Source organism: Sitodiplosis mosellana, unplaced genomic scaffold (genome assembly GCF_009176505.1).
Source record: "Sitodiplosis mosellana isolate CC-2019 unplaced genomic scaffold, AAFC_SMos_1.0 Smas_scaffold_3184, whole genome shotgun sequence".
Taxonomy (NCBI): domain Eukaryota; kingdom Metazoa; phylum Arthropoda; class Insecta; order Diptera; family Cecidomyiidae; genus Sitodiplosis; species Sitodiplosis mosellana.
Genome location: NW_022598426.1, coordinates 1,232 through 6,589, shown reverse-complemented (window position 1 = coordinate 6,589; position 5,358 = coordinate 1,232). Strand labels below are relative to the sequence as shown.

Sequence of the window (5,358 nt, the reverse complement as noted above, 5' to 3'; positions counted from 1 at the left end):
TGTGTACAGGTTTTGGCTTGCTATGAGAGAGTACTGACTACTTGGTAAGAAAATTCATTTTGTCGAATGAATTTCGAATTTCAAAGAAAATGCTTTCGTATTTGGATGACTTTATTCTCCGATGAGTCTCTTTCATTTTCTTTGGCAGTTACCCAGCATTCCTCAAAATGTTTCCATTTTTTGGACGCTTCCTGGCATTTGAAGTGCTGAAGACGGTTAAACGCATCACAGTCACACCAAACAACAATAATTATCCCAATTGGATTCTAATTCATATCCCTCGAGTAATGATTCGAGATCTACGCATTTTTATGGATTCTAAAATTGTTAAAGTCGCGCTTAATGTCCTAGAAAAGAAAAGAAAAGAACGACATGATATGGACGAAAAGGAACAATTCAATGAACGAATCACCAAAATGGAAAATACATTAGAGGAAATAGCGGACAGATTGAATGACGTATTGAAAAAAATGGAGTGAATGCAATTATGTTGGGTTTCATTTTCACCGTTACATGGAATGTACATGAAATGTAATAGGATTATTTTGAGCATTTCCATTCTATACAAACGGCAAGAAGTTGCTATCATACAAACGATACAATAGTATTCAAGCCATCTCATTGTTCCTGTTTTATTTGAGTACTCCTACTTATATTTTTTATCTATGTAAATAAACCACAAAAGAAATAAGATCGTACATTGAACAAAATTCGGTTTTATATTTTTTTATTCTTTATCCATTAAAAGATTTGCATACATCATGCTTAATTAATACACCATTTTTTACATTTAACGATTTACGATTTGCGTCTAAAAAGTCTGCTGGAATATCAATTGTACCAGGGTCAATGTAGATTGTAACTTTAACCCCACGTGACTTAGCTAAGTTCAAGATGGATTTATAGTCATCCGTGTCTATTGTGGCTACTTTCATTTCTATTATAAGAACCGATAAGCATTGTACATATTGCAAAACGGTCTTTATACCATTTACAGTTATTTTCGACATATCACAGATCAATAATTCCAGCCTGGGTAGATTTTTAACATAATGGATGAGTGTTTCATCTGTCATTCGTATAATACAGAGTTTTTTCAGTTCTTTCAATTGCGAAATACTCAGTGGTGGAGTCACACTAGGATAAACCCAAAGTAGCAGATTTTCTATTGGAACATTGTTTTCAACGAGAGATTCTATCAATCTTTCCTGTAGAATTACGTCATCTGACTCAATACCCAAAGATTTTAGGTTCTGTAATTTGCCTATATTTATCAACGATTCATTTCGACGATCATACGATGAATATCCCGAAAAAACAATTTTTTCGAGATAGGGTGCATTATTAGCTATGTTTTTGTGTATTAAATTCAACAAATTCTAATTTCGGAAATCTTTTAACCCTTTGACGACCAAGATTGAACGGATGGGAATTTTGCAATTCTGATTGCAGATTCGTGCTCAGCGACCCCAAAAACCATAAAAATGTTATTAAAAATTAATTTTTTTAAACTAGAAATATGAAAAAAATGATGGGACATATGATGTCCATTGTCATTGGTCGGTAACGGTAACTATTTTTGTATGGAAAAAAATATGTCTCCCATAAGAACTACGTGTAAAATCTTTTTCGTTTTTAAAATATTCAGAATTGTTTTGAACCGAAAATGGTTTGAATTGTGCTTTGTTGTGCCCATTTAATCACGAATTTAATGATATTTTTGTAAATTTTTGTGTTTGAAAATTCGCGAATAATGGCCAAAATACAGGGAAATACGGGGTATTTATTTACCTTTACCGATCAATGGGACACATATGTCCCATCGCGCCAAACGCAATAAAAAGTGGAAAAAACGTTTTTTCTAAATAAAGTCGATGATTTTTGGAAAGTAATGGACATTTCGCACATTATTCCAAATTTTCAGCTTTAAAAGTTTCACCGTTAAAATTATATAGCATTTGGCGAAAGTTGAAAAAAAAGTTAAGATTTTTTGACTTTAGAGTGTTCTATCCAATTGCGTTTACAATAAATATCCAATATTATGGTACTTTCTGATAGCTACATTAATTCTCTTTCAAACGAAACCAATTTTACTAAAATTGGTTAAAAAATGTAGTTATTACAGATGAAAAACAAAATGGGACATATGTGTCCCATTGGTCGTCAAAGGGTAAATGAGCCAGTCGAGTTTCAATCAAGACCTGTCCCCATATATTCCCCTGACCGACAATCTTCTCAATTGTGGGTGGTATTTGAAATTGTGGATGCTAATGTTGCGTATTTCTAGTTCTTCCAACGCTCTTAATCGGGGTCGAGTGCTGAAGTTGACCGACGAATAGCGCTGACTCCTTTTATCTCCACATTTAAATGTCCTCAATGTTTTTCCACAATATTTTGCAATAGTTTTTACAATGTTATCGTCGTCAAAACTATCATCGAAGTCAAGTTCCGTGATCATATGTCCAAAAATGCTGAGAAAACTTTTTACTGTATCCACCGCGGTTTGTCTATTTTTTGATGCGTCTTTATATAATTTGCCGATAGGGACGTTTTTGTAATGTGTGCGGAAAACTAACTTCGCATTTTCCTGGAACCGAACGCATGTTTGAGTCGCACTTAGGAAATCTCCTATATCATCCATCCGTCGAAAGACTGACTGAATACAATCATCGTTCAAAATGTTCAGAATATGCTTTGGCGAATGTTGTGCCGGCGAAATTTCAACATCCATGACGATTAACAGTACAATTCGCTAGGGGCTTTTATGTTGAAACGTATAATAATATTATTGTAAATAATAACCGCATAAAGTGCATAAATGTCAAATGGTGCAAATAGATTTGTATAAACACATATATTTCGCGTATAATTCGTATAAATGGAATATGAAATGTCACTCTACATTACCGACAATTATCCCTTAGCATTTGTATTTATACGCAATATACGAAATTTATACGGCTTTATTCGACAAATACAGAGATTCTACATATATTTGAATACCGCGTATAAAACGTATATTTTGTGTATAAAATAGCATATATTCATACATAAAAGCCCCTAGGCAATTCGAGTACCAGCTAAAATAAGAACAGAAACAGTTATTTTACAAGCCAACAAAAATACTTCGTAAATATAAAAATTACACCCAAAACAAAAATCAACTGATTTTTCTGTTCTTTGATTTTAAAATTTTGCTCTTGGATTTCAAGTGAAATACTTTCACTCCTATTTCCACTTTTTTTTGAATGAACACAATTCCAAATGTAACCTTGTTAAAATTTACTTTCAATCAACAACGACAACTTGATATGATTCGAATGTTTTCAAATGCATCTAGACTGTTTCGCTTTGAATGTCCGAAAACCGAATGAAGGTTCTTTTTAATGTTCAGCTATATATATCGGGAAAAGTATAAACTAAAATGTTGTGATCTATTTCAAAAAGTTGATCACACACATAGGGGTATTCCAACGATCATAAAATATATGTATTTCATCAAGTTTATCAAGCTCTTTCCAAGTTAATTCATAGTGTCGAACTTTTGTTCAAGCTCAACCATCTAAATGTACAGTAAAATAATTTACGGGCACGACGTAAGATGGCGTTTTTTCTGGTGAAAAAAGTTGCAATATCCCTTTGATCACATATTGTAACGCAGGTCATTTTTCAGTGTTTGCAACATGTAATGACAATACTTAGCTGGAATGTGATTAACAACGAAAGCACTTTTAAATCCATCAAACACTTTTTGCTAAGAAATGTGTAGAAAGTGTTCTGACCATTTCTTAATTACTTTCAGATTAAGTGCTTGATTTGATGCCTTTTTTAAACTTACCGTCGAGACTTTTTTTTATTTGTTCAATCGTTTAATGCCAATAATTGCTTCAAAATGTTTTGTTGGATAAATTTAAAGACCTTTTTGTGTGTCTTTCTACATCAGAAATGTTGAGGATTTCAGGCGTATTGAAAAAATGGAGTGAATGCAATTTTCCTCCTGTGTTCCATTCTTACCGATTCCCGTTATGCAATTTATATGAAATGTAAAAGTACTAACTTCGAGTTAGTCCGGGATTTTTGAATTTTTCGATTCTAAAACTGGTTTTCAGTTTTATGTTTAATCATTGTAGGCAATGGCGTGCATATCGATAGAGGCATAAATTAGAAACGAAAACGTTTACCCGGAACATACATACACACATTGAGTCTGATATAAATTGTTGTGGTGAAGTAAAACAATTTTAATTATTGAATTTATTGATACTTTTTATGTAAATTTCATTCTTTTCAATCAAGAATAAATATTTCATTTTTCATCTTTTCGCATATAAACTGATATAGACGAACAGGAACCGGTTGCAAAAAATGTAATTGTAATCATAAACGACAGCAGCGTTTGAAATGTTCTACAATCCAATATAGACTGACAGTATAATTTAGATAGTAGAAGGAGAAGCATTGAATCGACCGTGTGTGTGGCAGTTAAATTTTTTCGAAAAAAAATTGCGGACTAAATTTGTTCATTGATTGTGGTCAAGGTCAGTTCAGTGTAGTGATATGAAATACATATATTTGGTTGAGGTCGTTCATTCTCTTCTCTCCTCAACTCTATTACTGTATTTTGTATTGAATTCACAATATTTTGATCAACTTGAGCGTAAAATAGATGTGAGTAGGCGAATCAATGTGTCCAAAACCAATATGGTTCAGAATCACATAATGCTATGTACGATCGTTAGTACTGCTGACTCCGACAGTTTTCGTGCTTATCATCAAGTCGCAGAACATAGAAAGAGAGTAGAGAATAGCCAACATCGCTTATAATGGCATTATGCGATATTAACAATACGGGTTTCAGACACATCGATGTAAATATACGCTGTTTGTTAAGTGAGTAGTGCTTACTTGATTCTCTTACTGTGCTAATGAATAATCATTTGATGAAGTAGTTATTCGACTTGCTTACATTCAATGCTTTGTTCTAAGGGCTCTGCATTTGCATCCGCATTTTTAGTCATCAATTTGTACGAATGCATGTAACAACACGAATGAATGAGTGAATGAATAATGTAGTCTAGAGTGTAGTCACAAGTGTGTTTGCTGTCACAGCACTGTTCAATATCGTTTATGATAGTATTTATGTATGAAGGAAATGACTCGGTAACAGAGCTCAAAATTCGCACGATATCAGGAGGAAAATTAACATTCTTTCTTATTTCAATGGTAAAAAAAAAAACTTTTCTGGTCCCTATAGATAGTTGTTAAATAGAACACGAATATTTTTACAACACAATAATGAAAACAATCATCTGAGAGAGAGAGAGAGAGAGAGAGAGAGAGAGAGAGAGAGAGAGAGAG

General features: G+C 33.0%; 1 protein-coding gene and 1 long non-coding RNA gene across 2 annotated transcripts in view; both read left to right on the top strand.

Annotated features, from left to right (window-relative positions):
- Positions 1-698, top strand: LOC129571719 (uncharacterized). Its single transcript, XR_008688332.1, has 2 exons — positions 1-44; positions 149-698. It is a non-coding gene; the product is annotated as an uncharacterized LOC129571719 (long non-coding RNA).
- A 3,113-nt stretch (positions 699-3,811) lies between these two features.
- The window catches only part of LOC129571718 (uncharacterized), a gene marked incomplete at its 3' end in the record, with an annotated part of 2,765 nt that continues 1,218 nt past the window's right edge, over positions 3,812-5,358 (top strand). Inside the window, exon 1 of the mRNA XM_055451547.1 lies at positions 3,812-4,538. The remainder of the gene's footprint in view (positions 4,539-5,358) is intronic.